Here is a 25524-nt window from a genome sequence, read left to right on the forward strand (position 1 = left end):
CAGGAGAAGAGGGGGCGTGGCCTCAATAGAAGAACCCTAGTGACCCAGGAGGAGAGGGGGCACCAGCCTAACGATGCAAAGAGGGAGGGAGGGAGGGGCCGTCGGAGCTGGTGGCAGACAGACGGAAGTGATGCCTTCTTCCATTCAGCCCGCCCCACCAGGGGCCTCCAGAAGAGTCGCATCCCCCATGAAATGTGGTCCCTGGAGGGAAATGTGGAGTCAGGCCTGAGGACAGATGTGGTCCCGGCCGTCTGCAGATGGCGCTGCCGATGGGAAGGAGGCTTGGCGTAGAAGGGCAACAGACTCGGCCTTAGATGCACAGACATGAGCAGATTCTACTCCAAGGGACCCGGGGCGAGGAATCCCTAATCCTGAGACTTCCTAATCTCAGTTTGGGTCTGGGGGGTGGTCACATACAGAGGTGGGTTTATCGAATGCCAAATAACAGCCTGCGAACAGTGAACGTCTCCGCAGGGAAGACGCCTCTCCTATTTACTAACAATAAAAGCTTTCAAGTATTTGTCAAGAAACGGTACCTAAAGCCAACACAAATGGTTTATAATTTCACATTTAAAGGAGACTCGCTGCTTTTCCATCACCAGCTAACAGACTGATTGGTACTGTTAACTGGATGTCTACCCCGGGCCAGAGCCCAGGCTCAGCCTCCGCGGCCGTTTCCCCAGGAACCCTCTCACCGCCCCCTCCCCTTTTTACGAAGGAGGAAACTGGAGACTTGAGTGGGTGGGACTGGGGACAGGAGACTGTTTACTTTGCCCTTACACACATCTGATTGCTTGATTTCTACAATAAGTGAGAATTACTTAAAATAGGCTACCCACAATGTTTTCTAAAAGGTCCCCGGATCTTGCCAAACGCTGCCTCTGGGCCCTAGGGCCGAACGGGCAACTTCTTTGCCACTTGCTCCGGCAGGTCCTGGAACCTGTTAGGGTTTTTGTTTGTTTGTTTGTTTTAATTGAGGGCGATGGGGGAGTTGTTAGTTTTTAGAAACAAGCAGGATGAACTGAGTGAGGGCAGGAGGAGACATAGAAACAAGAGACAAAAAAAAAAAAGCAGTTGAGAATGAGGCATTGAGCGGACTGGGCAGGAGGGAGGAGGGGCCTCACTGGAGACCTCAGGACATCCCGTCTGCCTCAGCCCCTGCTTAGCTGATATGAATACCATTTGCATTTGCAAACTCCAGAAGTAATGGGGTTATAAATTAGATTACAAAGCATTCTTGGCTGCGGACGATGTAGGGCTGGGACCCAGACATTAGCACTTTTTAAAAGCCCCCAGACTCTTCTAACGGGCGGCTGGGTCATTGAGCATGCCTGCTTTACAGTCCCCGCAGCTCCTGTCCTGGGATGCCTGCAGACAACCATTTGATTTACACACATTCAAGCACCTGTGGGTCAAAGGTCGGTGTCTCTCCTGTGTGGAGCCAGGCACACCTGTAAACCGAGTCCAAGGAGGCTGTGCAGTTCCTGGAACTCATGGGCAGAAGACAGGAACATTCTGCAAAGCCAGAGGCCAGATAATCAGTGTCAAATTGCTCTCCAGACTGGTTGAGCAATTTCCTGCATTATCAGGCCCCCAGGAAAGAAAGACAGCATTGGCATGGGGACACCTGACCGAGAGGGGCCCTGATGAGCTATTTTTGTCCTTCAAGAGCATATGGACCCCCGTCCGCCACACCCTTGGGGCCTCTTCCAGAGGCCTGTGCGATCACCCCCCAAGGATGTGCGCAGTGGAAGGGGCCGGGAGAAACCACCCTGGGCTCCCACCAGCTCTAATTCTTCAGTTCAGATGAACCAATGACATTCGTCACAGCCAAGTGTCCCAAGGCTGGGAACATCCTATTGTTTTTAATTGTGAAGTACACATAATGTAACATTTATCAGCTTCACCACTTTTAAGTGTACGTTTAATGGCGTTAAGTACATTTATGTTGTTCTGCAACCATCACCACCGTCCATCCCCAGAACGCTCTCCATCTTGCAAAACTGAAACTGTACGGGGTAAACAGCTCCCCAAGCCGCCCTCCGGCACCCACCATTCCACTCTCCGTCTCTAGGAACTTGACTACTCCAGGGTCTCACGTGAGTGGAATAGACAATATTTGTCCTTCTATGTCTGGCTTATTTCACTCAGCATAACGTCTTCCAGGTTCATCTATATTGTAGCAGGTGTCAGGACTGCCTTCCTTTTTAAGGCTGAATAATATTCCATTGATATGTATATATCACGTTTTGTTTATCCAGTCATTGATCCGTGGTGGCTACCATGTTTTAGTTATTGTGAATAATGCTGCTATGAGCACAGGTGTGCAAATATCTCTTCAAGACCCTGTTTTCAGTTCTTCTGGAGAGATATATATAGAAGTGGAGTTGCTGGGCCCTATGGTAATTCTATTTTTAGTTTTTTAAGGACCCTCTGTACTATTTTCAATAATGACTGTACCATTTTACATTCTCACCAGCAGCGCACAAGGGTTCCCATTTCTCCACATCTTCACCAACACTTATTTTTTTCTTTCCTTTCTTTCTTGAATAGTAGCCACCCTAACGGGTGTGAGGAGGGGCAGGGGAGCATCCTTTTAAAAGCTCTGTGCATGTCTAAGTGTTCTGGGTTAAGAGTCACACAGCAAATGCAGATATGATGAGGTCACCCTTCTCCTTCTGCTCAAAAGCCTTCAAAGGCTCCTACTGCCTCGGAACCAGCCCGTAGAATGGACCATAGCCCGACCTGTCCCAGATCGTGCCTCCCTGGGACTGGGAACGCAGGGGCTCCGTGTCCCCTGCCCTGCCAGCCCCTGCCCATACCCAGCTCATTCTCACCCAGCTATTCCTCACCCTTCAGGTCTCAATTGAAAAATGTCTTTCCCTTGGGAGGCCTTCCCTGACCAACCCAGACCAGAGCACAGCCCCCTCCACACACTTCAATATCAGTCTTCCTTTTTCTATCACCAAGGGGGTAATTGGATGCTTCATCCTGTCATAGCCACCTCTCTGGTTACAACGTAACTGTCAAGCAGCCAAGAACCATGACGTCCCTTTTGCTCATTGCTCTACCCCTGGTGCCTTTCACATGGTAGGTGTTCACGAAAATCTTTTGAAACAATGAGTGAATGATCTCACCAGCATACACAGCGCCCTGTCTGTTCAAATTGAGCTCTCAGCCAGTGTGCATAAACCAGGCAGCCCTTTTCCAAATGGAAGAACTGAAATAATTATAAATTGCATCGTATTTTTTTCTTTTTTTTTTCCTGGGGGGGAGTGGGTAATTAGGTTTATTTAGTTATTTAATTTTTTTTTTAAATGGAGGTACTGGGGATTGAACCTAGGACCTCATGTGTGCTAAGCACATGCTCTACCCTCCCCGCCATCGTATTTTGTTTTGATCTTCCCCTTCCCCAAATTTCCTCTCTCCTCCAATCAGGGGTCAATGCCACACACATACCAGTCTTTGCCACCTGCATCTTTGTAATGGAGCTGAGAGGCTTTCAAAGGAAAAAAAAATGCTCCCTTGTTAGAGCAAGCGTGGTGGGGAAAACCCACCGCTTGCCTGGGTGGAAGGGGGTCTCTGTCAGCAGCCCGAGCGAACGCCGGGGCCGGGGCACCAGCCACGAGAGGGCTGGGGACCAGCGCGGGTGAGCACGGAGGTGGTTTTTGCCTCCAAGTGCCTTCCAAAAGAAGATAAAAGCAAGATAAAAATATCTTCCATTTCCCCCCTAATTTGTAGTTTTCTGGTGTTAGCAAGGCTTATAAGACACATGCTCCCAATTAGCTGCTCCTCTTAATTTAAATGCTTCATAAATTATCTCCTGCGCGTGTGGATTATCACTTCATAATGCGAGTTAGCATTTAAATAAATAGCTGTGGTGTAGAAAATTAGAGAGGTTTACTTCTGAGGCGCTGGCATAATGAAGGAAAATACCACGGCAGCTGAACAGGGGCAGGGGAGGACGTGAGGGGACATAGAGGCACATCCGTGTTTCCCAGAAAATGAGAGTCATTTGCAAAGTCCATTCAACCCTATATTGGCAGCGACATTCTCTTTTATGAGGGTATTTCACTGGCTCTGTCTTTTTTTTTTTAACTTTTAATTTTGAAATAAATTATAAACTCATAAGAAGTTGCAAAAACGGCACAGAGAGGTCCCTGGTACCTTTCACCCAGCTCCCCACAACAGCCACATCTTAACTAATGAAATCAAAACCGGGAAACTGGCATTGTTTCCATCCACAGGCCTTACTCAGGGTCCACCAGTCACTCCATCAGACTTCTAACACCACTTCCTGGAGTCCCACGTTTCCTCCACTTTGGGATATTTTTACGTTATGTTAAAGACATGATCAGGCAGGTTGGTGCTGGGAGACCCGCCCAGCCCAGGTTACAGCTAGCGCAGCTATCATGGCTGTTTTGTTTTGTTTTGTTTTTTTAATAGGGGCATCTGTTTTAAGAGGAGCATGATTTTTACCTGAAAGATACATTGCAATGGACTGAATGTTTGTTTCCCCCCAACAAATTTGTATATTGTAACCTACTCCCTGAAGTGACGGTATTAGGAGGTGGGGGCCTTTGGTGGTGATTAGGTCATGAGGTAGGAGCCCTCACGAATGGGATCAGTGCCCTTATAAAAGGGACCCCAGAGTGGGGGAGAGTATAGCACGGTGGTAGAGCACGTGTTTGGCACGCACGAGGTCCCAGGTTCAATCCCTGGTACCTCCATCAAAAAAATAAACTTAATTACCTCCCCTTCAAAACAAAAACAAAAACAAAATTGAAAGGGAATGCAGAGAGCTGCCTCGTCCTTTCTGTCATATGAGGACACAGTGAGAAGTTGGCCGTCTGAAACCAGAAGTGGGTCTCACCAGACACGGAATCCGCCAGAGCCTTGACCTTGGACTTAGCCTCCAGAAAGCTGATAAACAGACGTCTGTTGTCGAAGCCACCCAAGCCATGGTGTTCCGTCACAGCAGCCCAAATGGACTGTGATGAATGTGGACCCCGGTCACTTGGTAATGTGCCAGGGGTCACTGCTCGATTCCAAAGTGATTTCTGATAAGGATGACAACAGCCTTTGGCCCCCATCTGGGGATGAACTGGGATTCCTACCTGGCTAGGACCACCAGATAGACTATAAGATGTCCAGCTGAAATTGAATTTCATGTAACCAATGAATAATAAGAATGTCCCATGCAGTAATAAATATGCCCTGGGAAATATTTGGGATGTGTTTATACTAAAAAAAGTTCTTCGTTGTTACTCTGAAATTTAAATTAATTAATTAATTAATCTATTTGTAATCTAAATTTACCTGTGGGTGTCCTGCATTTTTTATTTGCTAAGTCTGGCAGGGGAGCCCAGGACCTGAGCAGACCCCTATCACGGCTGCTGTGGCCTGTCCCGGACCACCTGTTCCCTTGTTTCTGTCCGTCAGCAAGTTACCAGGGCTTTTCGGGGGGAGGGCAAGAGTCGCGTCTCTCGTTCAGTGTCCCCAGAACCAAGCACGGTGCCTGGCACTGACCTGCCGTTAGCTACTGTCTGCAGGTACGTGTAAGTGACGGCGCTCGGGGAGGCGTCTGTGATGAGACGACCGGTTACTTAGGAGGTTATTTGCGTGGCTCCTTATCATGGGATGAAACCGACAAGCTGCAGCGCAGGTACCCACGTGACCAGCACTGGGCGCACTTAGACCTGACAGAGCGTGTTCCGGTCACACTGGTCCTGGGCGAGGTGTTGGGACGAAGCACAGGAGAGCGCCAGTGTTTTCCGGTTTGGACCCACAGAACCAGCCACTTCACCGGGTTCTGCCTGATTCTCGAGGGGCGCCCTCTTCTCTGATTCTCCTAAGAACCCTCGGAGACAGTTACCATTTGGCTTCCCCGTTTTACAGCTGGGGAGACTGGGGCCAACGAGGGTGAAGGCGCCTGCTCGAGGCTGTCCAGCTGGTGAGTAACAGAGCTTGGGTTTCAGCCCAGGCAGGTAGTCACGGCTCCCACACCTGCACACTGAACTCCAAAATGGTCTGCCTGTGGGGATGACTTCCTGTATCCAGAGAGAGCAACTCCAGGCCAAACTAGATGTGTGGAAACTAAACAATCCATGGACATGTCTCGGGAGCCTTCCCCGGCACTGGTGCCCAGGTCCTAGTTGTGACAGAACCTGGCACCGTCCCTCTCGGATTGCTGGACCCCGACGTCCTATCGACCACATCCACTCCTCTTCTGCCAAACCCTAGTCAAAATCTGTCTGACATGTAGAAGTATGTTGTAGAACAGGGCTTTGTTTCTGGTAAGGATTTACACTGACAAAAATCTTGCTTGGTTAAAAACAAAGTTCAATGTGCATCTTAAGATCGGTCAGCATCTTTCATTTAAGCAGGGAGTGCCCGTGGTCCAGCAGGAGCCTTTCCCTGGAGGAGCGTGGTTCTCCTCACCCCTGTTCTGTGTGGCCTTCTGTTGGGCTTCGGAAGGCCGTGTGCATGCACGCTTTCATTCGCTCACCCGTTCACTCATTCACTCATTCATTCAAACATGAGAATTAGTGATCTGTGGCTCTGACTCCACTCATCCCAGGAAGGGGCATCACTTTAGTGACGAGGGATAAATGCAATGGTTCGTGGTGCATCAAGACACTGTTGGTTCATTTTGCTCAAGGATGCCAGGGATCAAAGCCCACCCTTGGAATGTTCTAAGCCCTTTGAAGCTCTTAACAAAGGGATTTCTGAGGATGTTTAGTCATTAGGACCAGAGGGAGGCTTGCAGATGAAGCGGCCGGGGATGCGCTGCAGGGGAAACGTGAGCAGGGTGGTGGCAGCAGATTTTCCTGCTCCGGGAAGCTGTAGGGAATCACCGAGTTAGCAAAACGTGGGCGGGCAGGCACAGTGCACCCCTGTCCCAGAACAGGCTGCTGGGGGTATCAGAAAGGCTCAGGGAAGTTTCCTCAGAAATAGTCAAAATTGCACGTGAATACTTAAGTCTTTCCAACTGATCTAATAATCGTATTTCTTCAAACTTTATATCCCTGACCCTTGTAAAAGGATTGCTTGGAAGACGTGTTTTAAGCTGCATTTTAATAAGTCAATAAGAAAGCTCAAAATTATTTAAAGCTTCTTAAAGAGGATTATATTTGATTTCTAAGGGGAATTCTGGGGTGTAGAATAGGAAAGATGCTCTGTCCTTCTGAGATTGTTTTACATTAAGAAAGCACATCCTTTTAGACAAAGCTTTTAACTATTTTATTGTTGGAACGGGGATGATTTGGTAGAAGAAGACTTTCGCTACTGGCCGACGGCCTTAACTGAGCCGGAGGTCTTTGATGGGGGAGGAACTGCATTTCAAGATTTCAAGACAATATTGGAAGTCTCCTTTGAGGCTTGTCTCCTAGGCTTTAAAAATCAGACTTTTCTGATATTCTGATGCCCCAGGTATCTGGGAGTGCCCAGCCTGGCCGTCACGCGTCGTGGGGAAGAGGAAAATCTGGGCCAGTACACATATTTAATCCTTGTTCTAAGGCTGATCTGCAGTGGGGAACACCGCAGGACCCCAGGCTGGCTCCAGGCTCCCCGCGGAGGGGATGCTGGCGCGGGGAGGGGGCCTGCTTTGGAGCTTCACTTTTTTAGTACTTGCTCATCTGGCATGCCCCAGTCAAGGGAGAAATCCGGGCGAGTTGGTCAGGGATGTGGGTTCATTTAGGAGCAGGAAGAATACAGAATCCGTGTGAAATTCAGCCAGCACCTTTCTATATATATCGACTCACCTTTGGAGACACTTGAGACAGAATGGCTCAAACATCTCGCATGGACACTGAGTCAGCACGGTCCTGACAGCTGCCCTCTTGGCTCAGATCTTGTCACCTCCCACCTGGAGGGCAGAGCCAGGCTCCTGGGGGACCCCCACCTCCTGCTCGCCCTTCCAGTCTCTGCTGTACTCAGTTTCAGTCGAGCTTTCCTAAACCACATTACAGATTGCCCCACCACCGTTGTCTCCCAGCCGTCCCTGTGTCCCTAAGGGAGACAGCCTGGCACAGTCTGGCCCCACTACCCGTCTTTCCCCCAGGTGGCTGGACCATTTTCTGCTGCCCATGTCTCCTGTTCGTGTTTTTTGTCATCTTGCCACACACTGTGAAACGCTGCCCCATCTCTCTCTGTTCAGCTTTCCAAGTCCTTCTCGAACGCCGCCTCTCCAGGGAAGTCTGCCCTGAGCCTGGCGGGCAGAGGAACTGCTCCCTCCTCGGAATCCCCACGGCCTGTTACACTTCCCTTGGGACACTCAGGCCCGTCTCCTCTGTGCCCCTTCTGCATGTGTCTTATCCTCTGCTTGGTCCCAGGATCCACATTTCCGGGAATGCCCCTTCCACGTCACTGCCAGAAAAATTCAGCTCACCCCTCACTTGCTGCATCATATACCGTGTGATCTGAGAAATCGTCCCCAGTGATCTCCCGGGGCGGGGCCAAGCTTCTTTCCGCTTCTGGGCCCCCAGATCTTAGCTTATCCAATCTGGTCATCTCCCGTCTCCCGTGAGCTGTAAAAGGTACACACACGAGGTCAGTCCCGGGAGACCGGGTCCAGCTCATCTAGATATACTGCCTGACACCAAGGTGATTCCCATGACATGCTGTTTGCGCAGGGCTGTGCTGTGATGGTGGCCCCGCCCCACGCTGGTCAGCATGGATGGCAGGATGGCACCGGGGTGTCAGGTTGTTAATAAGACTGAGGAGTGTCTCTCCAAGATATATCCAAGTCCTACCCCTCAGTGCCTGTGAATGCGACCTTATTTGGAAATAGGGTCTTTGCAGATGTAATCAAGTTGAGGACTCAAGATGACACCCTACAGCATTTAGGGTGAATCCCAAATTCAGTAACTTAGAAAGAGGAGAGATGTGAGAAACAGACACACGGGTAAGAGGCCATGTGAAAATGGATGTGGAGACTGGAGTGAGACATCCATAAGCCAAGGAACGCCAAGCGCTGCCAACATCCACAGAAGCTGGGAGAGAGGCATGGAGTACACCCTGCCCGAGAGCCTTCGGAAGGACCAGCACTGCTGACATCTTGATTTTGGACTTCTGGCTTCCAGGACTGAGCAAAAGCAAGTTTTCATTCTTTATAGCCACCAAGTGTTTGATGATTTGTTGCATCAGCCACAGGGGAATAATTCAGAGGAGATGGCTCAGGGCAGGAGAAAGGACCTGCCTGTGCTGTGACATTGACTTCAGACCTCGGGCAGCTGGAGCCATGAACAGCCTCTTGCATTTACCTTGGTGCCTCCTATCAAGCTGATGGTTTTCTCTGCGCTGCAGGACAATGAAAAGCCTGTAGGAGATCATAGGATCACCAGCCAGAGGGTGCCTGGCATCAGGCACGCCTGGTCTCTCGGCCCTGCTCTGGCTGTTAGCTGGGTGACCCTGGACACGCGTGTAACCTTGCTGAGCGTTATATCTGTAAAACTGGTACAAAAGGAGACCTGCTTCTTAGGTTACGATAAGCCATCCATTCATTCACCATTCAACAAAGATTTATTGAACACCTACTACATGCCAAGAATTATTTCTAGGCACTGGAGACAGAGCCGTGACACAGATTATCTTGAGCTGCTATAAGGAGTTGCCACAAACTAGGAGGCTTAAACCACAAACGTTTATTTTTCATAGCTCTGGGTGCCAGCAAGGTTGGGTTCTTGGTTTACAGACAGCCGGCTAACTGGCCTCCTTTATAAGGGCACCAGTCCCATCTGCGAGGGCTCCACCCTCATGACCGCATCACCTCCCGGAGGCCCCACCTCCTATCGCCATCACACTGGGGATTAGGGTTCAACCCATGGGTCTGGGTCGCTATTTCTCTCTGCAGGATGCTCTGTGGCCCCGTCTGCCCACACTCAGTTCGGGACCCTCCTCCTGGCTCCCTGTCCTGGGCTTTCTGAGGCCAAAGCAGGTATCTGGGGATGAGGAGGGGACGGCTGAACTCACCGGGCTGCAGACTCAGACGGGCAGTCTGGGAGCAGGCCCTCATGGTCTGAGCCCGTGGGCCTCAAAGAGGGGCCGCTGAGCTGGCTGAGCTGGGGAGGAGCTGCCACAGCCACCTGCTCCCTCGCTGGTTCAGATGTTCCCCGTTTGGAAGATGAAAAGGCCCCCAAGGTCACAATTTCTTGGAAAACAAAGAGGAAGCTAAGAGGAGAGGCCGTGGAGTCGGTGTGGGGAAGTGGGCTTCGCTTTCACTCTTCTCAGTCTACCCAACCCAACCAGCCTCACAGCCTTACTGCTTCGGTAGGGGCAGCTGGGACGATGGTACCAGCCGACGTGCCATAAACGCTTAACTCAGCAGGTCTGGACTGCCCACATCCTGCACGTTCTGAGCAAGGGCTGGCCTTGGCCCAGCCTCCAGGAAGTAAACCTCCCACCCCCAAGCCCTTGGAACGTGCTGCTGCCTAGCGGGTCTGGCTTCCCTGGGGGCCTGGGTCTCACCAGTTGGTCCAGGCTAACAGTGTGATTGATGAAGGGGGTGCAGGTTGGGCCACACGGTGTCAGCTCAACCTCTGGAGGGGCTAGAGGTCAAGGTCGACCACACGAGCGATCAGCCATGTCTATGTGGCCAACCCCCAGCAAAACCCTGGGCACCAGGCTCGGTGAGCTTCCCTGGCTGGCAGTGCCCTGTGCGTATTGTCACACATCAGTGACATCAGAAGAAGTAGACATGCCACTGGAAGAGGACAACTGGAAACTCTGTGCCTGGTCTCTCCTGGACCCTGCCTCACGTACCTCTTCTCTTTACTGATGTGAGTCCAGATCCTTTTGCTATAATAAACCACAGCCACGAGCAGAGTGGCTTTTCTGAGCTCTGCGGGTCCTCCTAGTGAATTATTGAAACTGAAGGTGATCTTATGACCCCCGGACAGCAGCCAAGCGTTTGGCCTCTGCTTATCCCTGAAGTATCTGCGTGAAGCTAAGGGGCTTCTGCCAGCATTTCTGTGTGGGGCGAGGTGTGTGTTGTAATCCCCTGTGGACCAGAGAAAACCCACCCAGTCTGATGATTGAGCCTGTGACTGGCTGAAGAGATGGGCATTCCAGCCTCAAGCCTCCAGGCTGACAACAGCCTGGGAAGCTCAGGCGGATATCTGGTCTACCCCACCAGGTTGCCACACAACATTGGTTTCTCCCCAGTTGCTCTGCCAGTGCTGATCGCACTGGGTGTACATTCAACCCTCCAGACCTCAGGAGGTGCGCCCTCAGAGAGCAGCAGCGGATTCCTCTAATAAGCGAAACCCCACTGGCTTTTATTACTTTGGGCAAAATAAAATGTGCTCCCAAATAAGCAAAAGCTCCCTCACAGCTCTGTTGACCCGAGGTGCCTATTTGAAAAGATCTGAGAGGCAAGGGGCAAGAAACGTGAGGCTCCTGCAAGGCAAGTGGGGCCTGGCGCGGGCTCGGGTGACGCCGAGAGGACGAAGCACGTAACAAGAGGAGGGCCAGGCGTGAAGACGCTGTCTCAGCCTCGCCCTTTAAAACCAAAATGATGGAGTTCATTTGCATTTAGATCTCCTCGGCTCCCTCTTTTCATCTGAAGACAAATCCTCACAAAAGGCTGCTTAATTAGACCAAATTAGATTTCCGCTCAGCCGCTTGTCATTCATTACAAAATGCTGTTCTTTTTCTATTTTGGTAATTATGGGCTGGTCTGTACCAGCTTGTAAGCACTCGCGCCAGCCGTTGAGTATGACTAGCATTCCTGATTTTGTGCAGAGGAGAGGAAAATTATTCAGTTGCACCAAATCCGTCTGTTTCATCAGTTGGATCAAGACCATCACTGGAGTCTTTTACCATAATGGGTATTCGCACTCTTAATTTTTTAATGATTAGTGGTAGGAGCAGCAACCGAGCTTGGTAATTTCCAAGACTGAAAGCTAAGTACAAACAGATTTCACATGTAGCAATTACACCGTATATTTGAAATCTTTACCTGGGTTATGCAGTCTGATTCCATCTGAGAAGCTACCCATTCAGTCATTTACAGCACAGGCTCTCGTCCTCAGTTAATATCAGTTAATATCGCTCAGCTGTCTTTTGCACTGGATGTCTTTGGGGGAGCTCAGACCTTCTCTCCCATGGTTCATTCCTTGCTCCCAACCACGGAGCCTTGGCATTTCCCATTTTCAGTTGTCAATACAGACACGAGTGAGTGGGTGGGTAGGCGGGAGGGTTTTGGAGGACCAGCTTTGTCTGACTGATCCAAGGTCTTCATTAACCCATTCTTCAAATCCTTTCCATCCTTTGTACTTGGCGCAGCTCAGCAGCTAGAGGATTTCCTACAAACCCAGGGAGGGGCCTCAAAGTGGCTGGTGGGTTGTGCTGGAGAGGCCATGGGTAGAGGTCCACCCCAGGGCAACGCAGTTGGCTTTGCTCTGGTCATTCTGGTTGAGTACAGGCGGGCAGGCAGGCATGAGCTGGTCAGCAGGCTCAGATGCTGCTGATGGAGATGGGACAGGGAGCATCAACTTCTTCCAATAATAATCTCCATCAGTCCTGCTACAGATATTTAGCGGTGCCTGTTATGTGACAGACACTGAATGTTCTCTCGTCACCCCAGGCCTATTAACTGGGTGGTGTGAGAGATGAGCGAACAGATGGAGAGTTGATACTGGGATCCAGGTCAGGTTGACCCTAAAGCTTCCCCACAGTGCTGCTCTGGCTTCCTGAACAAAAGAATCAGACAGTGTAGATTGAAGTGACGTGGGTCCAGACACGCTCCAGAAAGAGAACGGCAGAGCCAGAAGGGCGCAAAGACCAATCAGCTCTGCTCCCTCCTTTTACAGATGGGAACACTGAGGCCAGAGACGGGGAGAGGCAGCCTCTCCAAGGCTCCCCTCCCGGCTTGCCCTCCCCTTTAGCCCACCAGCCTCCCAGCCCTCCTGGTTCCTGCCTGCCTTTCACAGTCACGAGGCGGGAAGCTGCCTGTGCGGCTCCCCCTGTCTGGAAACGCTTGCCTTCCTGTGGGCTCACAGCGGGCCAGCTGGCCTTTTCTGCTTTTTGCCCCCATAGCTCCACTTCCCAGAGAGTGTAGCCCAAACAAGCAGAGTTTTAGCCATTTGGGGGCCTCCCCATTTGGTATACCCCTTAGAACTACACCAGCATCTGGCCACTGATAAGATACAGTCTTGTGGTCATAAGACCCCACGCCGCTGCTGCCCTTTGAACTCTCAGACCCAGAGACTCACCTGACTGCATCACCCGGATACCTGGGCACCCCTCCATCGCCCTCTCCCCCAGAGTTCCCCTGCCTTCCTCCCCTTCTGGATGGCGGCCCCTTCTCCTGTAAGCGCCCAGGCAGCCTCATATTGTGAGGGACTTCCCTCTTGGACGCCCCTGTCCAAGTGCCACCAACAAAGCGTGTGGTTAATGCCTCCTGTGGTCCCGTCTTTTTCCTTGATCAGCCACCATCTTCCAACTCCCTCCCTGCACGCCTTCCTCTGCACCTCGGTTACTATCCATCTCTGAAAGCTCCAAGGTACCGAGGGCAGTGCCCGGCGCCCAGTAAGTGGCTGCTGCTGCCTCTTCTAAATAAAAGAAGCACTGCTCAGGGCCTGGCCTCACCCTCCTGTAAAACGGCAACCAGAAGCCATCAGAAAACAACCCCAAGCCCGCAGAAGGCAGGGGCGGGGGTGCAGTGGGACCCTGTCCTCCAGCGCCCAGCCTTGTGCCGGAGTCAATAGCCATTCTTATTAGCCGGCTGCATTTTCCAGCCACTTCTCCGCTTCTGCTATCTGCTATGCTAACAGGTCAGCTGCCATTTTGTGTTAAACTCCTTCTCATTTATTACAATACTGGTTTTTTATTGACATGGAAATCAAACTTACAATCAATGAGATATTATGAAATATACATCAAAGCAGGAGTCACTGGAGCTGGGGTTTTCATCTGTTCTCGGGAAGGAACAAGGGTTTATCGGGGGGGAGAAAACACTGAACATTTTTCTTCCCTATTACATGATGCGATTTTCAATGAATCCATAAAGAAAATGAAAACATAAATAGAGTAACCAAACAGAATGATCCCTGCAGCTGTCAAAACTTAAAACAGTTCCATTTTCCTTTGATTTCTGTTTTAAGTTTTGAAAAGTACATAGATCATTCTCTGCTTTTGCTTTTTCTTTCTTTCTTTCTTTCCTCCTTTCCTTTTTTTTTTTTTTTTTTTTGGTAGGGAGGCTCTTTCTTACATCTAATGCCTCTAAGGCCCACTGGCTTTGACCCTTGGCAGCTGAACTGATCAAATGACCGAATGCACATGCCACTTACTTCTCCTGCCATCAGCCCCGCCTCGGCAGAGGGGCCTCTTACTCTGTTGCTTCTCCATCGTCTGGAAGCATACGCCTTCTCCTGCTGATGCGACACTGAAGTAGACTTGATGGTGTTTCTTCCGATACCAAACCGGCGGCACGCAGGAGAGGGGGGCAGAGGGGAGCCCGTCCCAGCTGGCGCACACCTGCTGAGTGCCCGGCACCCCTAGTCCGGGCATCTCGTCTGAACCTTGTCATTATACCCTGGGGTGGGAACGGTTACCCCTGTGTCCTGATGAGGAAGGACCAGAGTCTGCATTCCAATCCCATCTGTCTACACAAGGTGGAAGCGGAGAGGACCTCTGAGATGGCCGAGCTGAGTGATTCTTACTTTTTTTCTTAAAACCATAGAACTTTCTCTTCCAAGAGGTTTGATGTCAAGACCCCACAAATAAAACACACCTCCCAGTGGCCACTCGGTTGTCTCTGGATGAGGGCTTTGCGTGGGAGCCTCTTTTCATCACCCATCTGAGGCTCTCTGAGCTCCACTCCAAGCCGTGAGATAGTGCAGGGCTCAGAGTAACAGTCATTCATCTGGTCCCAGTCCCAGGACAGGGGAAGCGGGGCCTCGGGAGGCGGGGAGGAGCAGGGCACGGTGAGCATCCGAGTCTCCGGACCTGCAGTCCAGGGTTCCTTCTCCCCCCACCATTAGCTGCCTCCCAAAAGTGAGGCCACACCACACAAAGGAGGGGCAGAAGATGAAATGGGGTCCATGCAGTTCCACCGGTCCGCAGGCTTGCCTTCAAATATTCATGAAGCTCTAAGACGCCTTGAGCGGACATGTCTGGACCAGATCTTGCCGATGGGACCATCAGAGCAGCGAGATCCGGGTGGGAAATGGCCCAGCCCAGAGCCCCCCAGCCCCCACCTCCACCTCCTCCTAGCCTCACTTCCTTGAAGCTGAGTGAAGTCTTTGGACCACGCTGCCCCACAGTGAGGCAGTGGCCACTTCATTTGCATTTCTTTCCTTTCCCATCCCAAAGAGAGAGGAGTTTCCTAAATTGCCGGGATGGGAGGCATGGCATATCCTTCCTGTGGACATACTAATTTTTCTTTTTATTAAGACAAAATTTACGTCAAATTAACTATTAATCATTCGTAAGTGTGCGATTCAGTGGCATTTAGGACCTTTGCAATGCTGTGCAGTCCACACCTCCATCCACTTCCAAGACACGTTCCTCACGCCAAAAGGAAATCCCAAAGCCTCTAAGCTGTCACCCCCCATTCTCCCCTCCCCCCAGACAACCACTTGTCTGCTTTCTGTCTCTATGGATTTGCCTATTCTGGACATTTCAGATAAATAGCATGTGGCCCTTGGCATCTGGCTTCTTTCCTTAGCGTGTGTTTCCGAGGTTCGTGCATATATGAGGACCGCATTCCTCTTCATGGGTAAGATTCTACTGTATATGGAGAGACTGCATTTTTTCCATTCATCAGTTGGTGGACATTCGGGGGGTTTCCATCTTTTGGCTCCCGTGAATACTGCTGCTGTGAACATGTGTGTACATAAATTGGTTTGAACACCTGTTTTCAGTTCCTTTGGGTCTATGTTTACGAGTGGAGTTGCTGGGTCATATGGTAATTCTACTTTTAACTTTTTGAAGAACCATCAGATGGACATATTACGTTTATTGCTAGTTTTCTGTTTGCACAAATGGAGGCAGGGACGATGGCGACTCACACCGGCAGAGAGGCGAATGACATCTACTGGCTAGTGCAGGACTACTTGTTATTAAGCACTTTCCAGGCCCTCTGCTAAGAATGCCCCCTGCGTTAGGAAATGCTCCGACAACCCTATGAGCTGGGGACCCCCATGACACCTATCTTGTAGGTAAGGAAACTGAGGCTCAGAGGTTCAGCAGCTTTTTCAAGGTCACACAGAGTTGAGAAGCCAGAATTCCAATCCAGTCATTTGGCCCTGAGCTTGTGTTTTTAAGCACCAAACTCTAAAGCCCCAGTCATGTGCCAGATGACTTCTGTTTGGATCTGGAATGTGGCGGGGTGTAGGCTGGCAGCAGCGGATCGCCGCTCCTAATCATGCCTGGCTCAAACTGTTAGGAAAACGAGCCTGCCTTCCTTGAGCACAGCTCAGCTGTGCACATCCGGAGCTGGCTGGCTGGGGGCTGGGATGAAACCCCACGCGGTGGGTAGCCACAAAACAGTCAGGTGACACTTGACGGCAGAGCATTGCACTGGGGAATTTCTCTCCGTTTAGCTTTATTCGTCATGTCTTCAGAAAATGACCAACTGTGCCCATAAATGCTCCATTTACTGGGTACCCGCTCCGTGTCCATCATGCTGCGGGGTCACCCCATTTTCTCATCTCACCACAGACCCAAGACAAAGCATAGTTTTCCCCATTTCACAGATCAGGAACCTTTGGCAGAGGCAGTGTTGACCCAGATGTTCCGATGCGAGAGCCGTCCTTGGGAGCAGAAGTCCTTTCTCATTGCCTCCCAACATCGGAGATACATCTCTTTTAGGAGTGTCTGCTTCTGCCCGGGAGGATGTTTCTGGGAGTTCGTTCAGCAGGACAATGAGCTTCCTCAGGAGAGTGACTTGGGTTTGTTCATAACCCAGCCAGTTTGCATTGCTTTTTTTTTTAATCCAAATCATGGCGTTTGTTCCTTCCAACCTCTCATGTTTGCCTTTTTCAAACTGCTGCACGTTCCCCCCTCATCCACCTAAACCTGCTGTTGAGTTACTGGCCCCCCGAGGCCGCAGGCTCAGAGCACGGCGTCCGTGCACTTTGCTGCTCGCTGCCTTCTCCGAGTGTAATCAAACATCAAGCTAAGTAGCAAATAAATCTCTCGATCTCATAAGCTGCACAGCGAGATCATGTAAATGCAAATGAAGGACCTGGTTTCAAGCTGTCAAGGGGGAGGGGAGGGAACACCGGGGGCCCTGTCACCGTGACCGCCTAGCCCGGCAAGGGCTATCCATCAGCTGCGGCACCGAGGGAGCCGGGGCCGCCCCACGCAGGATGGAGGAACCAGGCAGGCGGCGAAACACAGGCAGCCTGCGGCCGTGGGAACCAGGCAGGGGCCGAGTGGGGTGGCCGCGCAGGCGCAGTGGGGCCTGGCGAGGGGGCCGCAGGGCCCGGGGCTCCCCGCGGGCTGAGCCGGAGACCTGCGCTAGCAATCCCAACAATGACAACAGTGACAGAAGCCACTGGCTATTGGGCTCAAAGCCTCGGCCTGGGGAGGTTTTACAGGTGAGGAAAGTCGACAAGACACATCCAGTGACTTGCCCAAGGTCACACGGGAAGAGGCAGAGCGAGGTCCTAGCTCTGTGTGACATTGACTTGCTGGCTTCCCGTATCTTCCCGCTGGGCCCGCGACTGCCCCCCCCCTCCCCCCCAACCCAGGGGCAGCCAGCTTGGCCCCCATTACAACCTCGCAGCAGAGTTAGACTCTCACAGGAGAAGAACCTTCGCTTTGACCCTTGGCAGGTATACAGAAAACAGACACTTTGGCTTTAACTCAGTCTTTCGACCTTTCTAATCCTAAAAGTGGAATCACAAGCCCCGGCCCCAGGAGGCCCCATCTCTAGCGACACACCTCACACAGTCACTTACGTTGCTCTGCTTCCTTCCAGCAATCTTTCTTCAATGAATCTTTTTTTTTTACCACGGTCATAACTAGAGTCTATGTAAAATGTTGAAGCCTGCTGGTTTTTTTTTTCACTTAACGCTGTTTTATATGCCTTTGATCGTCTACGGCTGTGGTCTTCCCGTGTGCGGCTTTTTAGTATCGTGACGCGATGTTCAGAACACTGCCACTCACACAGTACACGCGGTTCAGAGCGTCTGGCTTCCAAGGCGATGCCGGGGTCCTTTGATGCATAATGCACCTTATTTCCCGTGATTGTTTATCTGAGGTTCTCATTATGGAAATAAATAAATATCCTCTATGCTAATCATGATCACAATTTGCATTTATATTGTGCTTTTCATTCGAGGATCTTAAGTTGTTTTACAATAATGAACTCCCCCTCCGTGATGTGTGCGTGTGGGTAGAGCGGTATACAGATATTTATTTAATAACTACCAGGCAATAACTAGGGTTTCACAGAACTGCATTTTACCAGAATGCAGGACAGTGAGTGGAGGCTTTTCAACTATCGAACAAACACTCATTTAGTTAGGCGCCGGACAAGAGGGTTAATGAGCTACCCTCTTCTGGGGCTGCCAAAACGTGGGGATGATTCCTTACTGGGGCTTGCTCCTGACGGATGAGCGTCTAAGGTAGGTCTAGAACCCAGGCATCCAGCTCCCAGTCAGAAAACCCATCTTAGAAATGACCACCAGCCCATTTGTCCAGAGTGAGCCCCAATTCAGTCCATCCAAGAAACAAAGCCGGCTGATTTCACCCATGTTTGCCCCTTTGGTGCAAAACAGGGGCTGGAGAAAACTTTCTAAAAGTAGATGGAGTGGGGAATTGTTAGACTTGAGTTACGAGGTCAGGCCACTTGTTTCGAAGTTGTCCCAGGAAAATGGGCTTTGACAGGGTTCCAGGGCTGGGAGCCTTCCTTCCTGGGTCTCAGGTGACTTCAGAGCAAGGTGGCAGCCTGCGGGAAGTGCCACCTGCCCTTGCCTCCAGAGAGCCCCAGTGGTCCTGATCCTGGCGCCTGGCTGCTCCGAGGGGGCTCCTGGGCCGGGGCTGCCTGCCCCAGCCGGGGTCTCAGTGCAGATTTCCAGGGCCTGGTCCTTCACGTGGGGGAGCAGAGGGAGCTGCTGTGCAGAAGGAGCCCAGAGAATCCCAGGACCCCCTGGGATGGGGAGAGAGATGGTTTTAATTAGAGCTGAGAAATGGGAAATAAGGCAGCGAGGGATGACATCTTAATGAGGTTTAATGAAGCTGTCTGCTGATGGGGACAGCTGTCACCCAGAGCTGTATCCCAGCCAAGCCACTTTGTGACAGAGGAAACTCAGAAAAAGGCGCAGTGTGAAAGCTGCCGAGAAGGGCGGGGTGGCCCAACCCAAGAGTCGGGATTTTTCTCCCACATTCACCTCTTGATTCTAACACTTGGACGACAGGGGATTCCAGCTCGTGGGCCAGATTTGAATAGTTTCCAATATTTCACAATTGCCCGTTGTGCAAAGTGTTGTGCCTCTTAAAAGACCTTGAGGGTTTTGCATGAGATGACTTAAGAGTTCAGCCACAAGAAATGAGGGCTGGCATTTGGGGGCTGAAAGGGATCCATCGTCCTGTCTCTTTCTGAGCTTTGATTTCCCCCATCTGTCCAGTAGCAACAATGTGGCCTCCCTTAGAGGGCTGTCATGAGGGGCTGCTGTGGGTGAGCACAGAGTTACGATGTCAGGGGGCCGAGTTTAACCCCAGCTCTTCCATTTACTACCTGGGTGGCTTTGGGAAAGAGTGAACCTCTTTAAGTTTCAGTTTTCCCATCTGTCAAATGGGAAACCAACCTCCCAGTGGGGTTGGCAGAGTTCAGGGAGAAGCACAAAAAGCTCTCAGGACACAGGAAGTGCTCAACAAAGAGGCTTGCTAAATGAGGCCCCAGGGTAGTACATGAGCCTTGCACATACGAGGTGCTCAATAAATGTTCACTCTCTTCCTAGTTTCTTTCTTTATTTCTGTGGTAAAAAGAACAAGGTGTGGTTCCCAGGGATCCCTGACAGGGAGGGTGCTCTCAGCCTTCACATGGTCTAACAACCGTGCTATCTGCCCCAGGACCTTTGAACATTCCAGCTGAGAGCCATCTCTCATCCTATTCTGGGCTAGAGGGGCAGGCTGCCTGGGGTCCCAGGTGGCCAATCAAACCTGAGATTTGTGGCCACATCTCACCAATTTCATGGCTATCCTAGTAGGGTTGCCACGGCAAAGCCGGTGACCAATACCATCAGGTCTCAAATTCCCTTGGGTTTCAAGGGCAGCTGATCTTAGAGGTCTGTCAAAATCAGTTTGCCTGCATATAGAAGTTTAGGGTCAGGAGCTCCTCCAAGCACCTGTATGTCAGTCTTTCACTGAGGTGCCCAGAGACCTGCAGACCCCTCTGCCAGGCAGCTTTTCTCTAGGTTTCTAGAAGGACAAGCTGGGAAGGAGGCCCAGGTCAGAGCCAGCCCCTCCCACCTCTGGCTGGATCCTCTTTCCTGCCTCCAGGAAGCCTCTCGGGGAACCCCCAGCACTCCTGTTCTCCCTGGCTGCCCCGCTGGAATCTTCTTCAGGTTGGCTCTCCCCAAAATGCCAACCCAAGATCTGGATTTTCCTTTTTTTCCATTTCTGACCTGGGCTTCATTTAGCTGTCCCGTGTCCAGGTCACTGAAATGACGGTTCTTCCCATAACCCCAGTCTATATACGACACAGAGGACTGGACCTGGGGCTCCCCTGGGCGTAAGGCTAGTTACAAACTCTGTGTGTGCGGAGGGTGCTGTGCAAACAAGTTAGAATCACCTGTTCTGTATGAGGAAAATCCAGTCTGCAGGGCTAAGCTCTGTGCGTGGGCAAAGACAACGGAGTTCCCCAGGCAGGTGATGCTAAATGCCAAGAGGCAGCAAGGCTGTGTGGGGTCAGATATGGGTTCCAGTCCAGCTTTGGCCACTCACGAACTGTGAGGCTTTGGATAAATGAAGCCCTGCAGCTGTCTGGGCCTCCATTTCCCATCTGAAAATCTGGACGGTAGTCGTCACTTTATAGGACTGCTTTGCATGTTAGCAGGATGGGGATGGGGGGTGTGAAGCGCCCCCATGGAGCCTGGTCCACCATGACACTGCTGTTGCTGTGGTTGATGGCGTGGCACTAGGGTGGGGCCAGTTAGCTCGTCTCACTGGGCAGCTGAAGGGGTAATGGGTGAGTTCGCTGCTCCTCTAGGGTGCTTACAGGTGAACACAGGGACTCTGAGACACACGGCCCCAAACCTAAAGGATGAATTTGCCAAGGATGGAACTCCAAGTCTGGGGGTATTTGGGATGAGAGGGACAGAGAGAAGGGCCGGGAGAGTTCCCACAGCTCGAGCTCGGGCAAAGGCTCCCAGGAGGCTGTAACAGGTGCGCTCAAGTCACACTGAGACAAGCTCCCTCTTGGAGACTTCCGTGTGACTTGCCCGGTGGGAAGGAGGTCCAGTTACCAGGGCAGAGGGCTGAATCTGCTTCTCAGCCACATTTGGGGGAGGGTGTTCTACTTCATTCCACCAGGCAACACTCCAGTTTTGAGCAGCGCGCACCTTGTGTGTCCGGCTGCTCTTCCCCCACACGTCGTGCGAGAACCACCTGCGTGGCTGTGCGTAGTTGCTCTTCCATTCCTGTTGCCGGCAAGCAGTGTCTCAGCCTCTGCACTATTGGCATCTGGGCCCAGATAACTCTTTGTTTGGGGGATGGAGGCTGTCGTGTGCATTGGGGGATGTTTAGCAGCATCCCTGGTCTCCACCCACCAGATGGAGGGTGGTGCCCCTGCCTTGCTGTGACAACCAAAACTGTCTCCAGGCTCGGGAAAGTATCCTCTGGGGGCAACGTTGCCCCCAGCTGAGAACCGCTGCTGTGGAGTATTCCAGGGAAGGCATTTGCCACCACGTTTTTCTTGTCTACCTGGGATGGCCATCTGGGTTGCTTCTGGTGCTTTGCTATCACAGGCCAAGCTGCTGTGAGCATTCTCAGACATCTCTCTGGGTGGATGTGGGCACTCATTCCTGCCGGCCATCCAGGAGGGAACTGTCGGGTTATTGGTAGGCATCTCCTAGGTTTAGCTTTAATAGATACTGCTAAATAGTTTCCCACAGTGGTTGTACCAATTTACACTCCCACCAAGTGTACCAGTATTCCAGTTTCTCCACGTCTTCACCAACAGCACTGAGTTTTGATTTTGCATTTCTCAGAGGTTGAGCACCTTGACATATGGATCCTGGTCACTTGGACGTCTTCTTGATAAAGTGCCTATTCAAGACTTTTGCTCATCTTCCCGTAGGACTGCCTGCCTTTTTCTTATTGATTTGTGGCAGCTCTTTATATATGATAGATAACAGTCCTATGTCAGATATACGTATTGCAAACACTTTCTCTCACTCTGTAGACTCACAAATTTTTATAACTAGAGGCAATCTGTCCTCCCCTACCAAACCCTCTGGTGCACTTGGTTGTCACTACTTGTTCAGTTGTTCTTTTAGCCAGACAATGAATTTCATAAGGGCAGGGGGTTATGTGTTTGCCTTGTTCACCTTAGAACTCCTGGCATAGAGCTTGGTGCAGAGGAGTTACAAAATCAGTATTTACGCACTGAAAGAACGAGTGACTCTCCCATGGGGATGAGTTTTGCGGTCGCAGGCATCAGTGCTTTTGGTAGTTGTTGATTCCTAGGCAACCCTCACTAAAAAGAGTGCAGATGAAGGCACCCGCCCGCTTCCCCACCTCCCTCTCCACCACCCCCGCCCAGCGGCAGCCACCGAGTCTGTCCTTCCTCTGCCAGCTGGAAGTCTGCCCACCTGCACCTGCCCAGAGGGAGGCGGGGCCTCTCCCGGAGAAGTCACATTTTAATTAACTTCCCTCGCAGTCACGGGAGAGGCCAGATCATTTTCATAAACAAATGAGAAGCCAGCGCTTTGTCTGCAGCTCAGAGTGAATCTTGCAGAAGGAATTCAAAACAAACCACCTGGCAGAGGCACCCACCTCTCAGAACTCAGAACTCCTAGCTCTCACGGATGGTCAGGGCCTGGGGTTTGAGACGAGAAAGAAGAGGGAGAAAACTGATGAGGCTGCGAAGGGAGAAGAACAGACAGGGTCTCCAAGTAGGCAGTTCATTCATTCGTTCATTCATTCAACCCCTGTTTACTAGCAGCTATTCTATGCTGATTTCCTCGAAAAAGAGGAGTGAAAGTAAAGACTCTGGGACAGATGGGGACTCTCTGCACCTTCTGCTCAGTTTTGCTGTGAATCTAAAACTGCTCTAGAAAAAGGAAGTCTATTTTTTGAATAATTAACCAAGAAAGAAGGAAGGAAGGAGGGAGAAAGGAAGGAAGGAAGAAAGAACGAAAGAAAGAAAGAGAAAGAATGAGTGGGGAGAGTGTAGCTCAGTGGTGGAGCATGTGCTTAACATGCACGAGGTCCTGGGTTCAATCCCCAGTACCTCCATTAAATAAATAAACAAATGATTTTAAAAAACCTAATTACCTCTCCCCATCGACAACAACAACAAAAAAAATGACTTTAAAAAAGAATGAGGGAGGATATAAATAAACACATAAAACTATTTTTAAAAAAAAGAAAGAGACTGAGCACACAGTCTACTGAGGGAGAAAGACATTAAGCTGATCATCACACAGTTAGTGACTTAATTACAGTACTTTGCAATTGTTAATGGCTTTACTGAGATGTAATTCACATACCACACAATCCCCCATTTAAAGGGCGTTTAGCACATGCACAGGCTTGTGCAATCAGTACCACTCTCGCTTTTAGAGCATTTTCATTACCTCTCAAAGAAGCCTCACACCCCTTAGCCATCACCCTTCAATCATTCCGTTCCCCTCCCCACCTCAGCAACCACTGATCCACTTTCTGTTTCTATGGATTTGCCTGTTTGGGACATTTCATGTTAATGAAGTCAGACAATACGTGGTCCTTTGTGACTGGCTTCTTCACCGAGAATCATACTGTCACGGCCCATCCATGCTGAAGCAGGTTGTACTGTGTGATTTTGAAAGTGCCCTAAAGGTGGAGTTCAGGGCCACAAGGACACTGAGGGCAACCCAGGACGGCTTTCCAGAGGAAGAAGCTTTTAAATCTCAGGCATTTTTTGAGCACCTGTTATGTGCTACCAGGCAAAAGAAGGCAAGAGAAGCCATGGTTCTGGCTGTGTAGGAATTTTTGATCCACGCAGGCTGGCCCAGTTTGTGTATTCCTGGAAATTGAGAAGGTCACTTCAGTTCAAAGCCCCAAATGAGCAGAACTGTTAGTAAGAGCTACTGAAGCCAGACGAGGGAGAGGCCACTGGAGCCCGAGGGGTCCAGAGAGTGTGAAGAATAAGAACAGAAAGGGACGGGCAGGCCAGGAGCAAAAGAGGCTGGGACGCCTACAGACCCTTCAGGGAGGGGAGAGGTCGATGGAGCCTAAATCTCAGGGCCACGCTGGGGAGTCAGGGAGGCAGAGCTGCAGGGACGGGTGGGGTTGGAGGAAGCAGGGCCTGGACTGCCAGCCCAAGGGAGGGGCTTATTCCAAAGACTGATAAGCCATTATGGGTGGTCCTGGCTCATGCACTTCAATGTGCCCAAGTGACTGGGAACCAGAGAAGGAGGAACAGAGATTGATGGAAAAGGGAGAAAGGGTGAGACTGGAGCCACCAGACACTCTGGATAGCCGTCGGTGAGGTCAGAGCCAGGGATGTCCTGGGAGACAGAGCACCCTGCAACGGGGAGCGCACTGCCTGGGGCCTGCGGGGGTGGAAGGAGCAGCTGCACCCACCCTTCTTAGTAAGGTCCCTGGCCCACGGGCCTGATGGCACTGGGAGCCATGCTAACCAGCTTGGTATCTCTTGAGCAGATGGATCTCAATGTGGGCTGGAGACACAGCCCGAGTTCAAATTCCAGCTCTGCCGCTTCTTCCCGTGTGGCCCCTGTGCAACCTGTCTGACCTCTCTGTGCCTCTGCTTCCCCGTCTGAGTAATGGGACAGTCCTGAGCTGCCTCACGGCACAGCTGTGAGGATTAGTGAGAGAAACAGACGAAGAGCCGAGTGTTGTGTCTGAGACACAAGCCTCAGCAGGTGCCCACTGATGAAGAGCGATGACGCTCTAGGCTCCGTACAGACAGGACCTTGGACCTCAGGGAGCTGCTGGCCTAAAGGCAGGCAGCAGAGCACCATGATGCAGAGCTTCACCCCGAGGCCCACCGCACCTGGATCTGACATCCAGACCCGTCCCTTAGGAACCGTGGGTTGTGGCCCCGTCACTCTGTGCCTCAGCTTCCCTACCTATAAAATGGGAGAACTGATCTGATTGATAATAGAGCGATTTTGTTCCCACAAACCCCTTCCAGAAGGTCAAGGAGGAGTTCCCCAGAGACCCAGATAGTGACAATGGCTATCCAGCCGCCGGGAGGGTGACCATGGTCCTTGTCTTTGTATCTCCACCTTCAGGCAAAGTTCCAGGACGCAGCTCCAGTGACAACGATTTGAGCCGTCCCTGGTAGGGATGAAGGGTTAGGGAGGAATGACACCCTCTCCCTTGGGGGTGGCCTCCGGGTGAGTC

At 51.2% G+C, this 25524-nt stretch overlaps 1 protein-coding gene across 3 annotated transcripts in view; it reads left to right on the top strand.

Annotated features, from left to right (window-relative positions):
* CFAP77 (cilia and flagella associated protein 77) overlaps positions 1-25524 on the top strand; it is a 122462-nt gene that overhangs the window by 40884 nt on the left and 56054 nt on the right. The window lies entirely within an intron of this gene.

This window comes from Vicugna pacos, chromosome 4 (assembly GCF_048564905.1).
Source record: "Vicugna pacos chromosome 4, VicPac4, whole genome shotgun sequence".
Lineage (NCBI taxonomy): Eukaryota > Metazoa > Chordata > Mammalia > Artiodactyla > Camelidae > Vicugna > Vicugna pacos.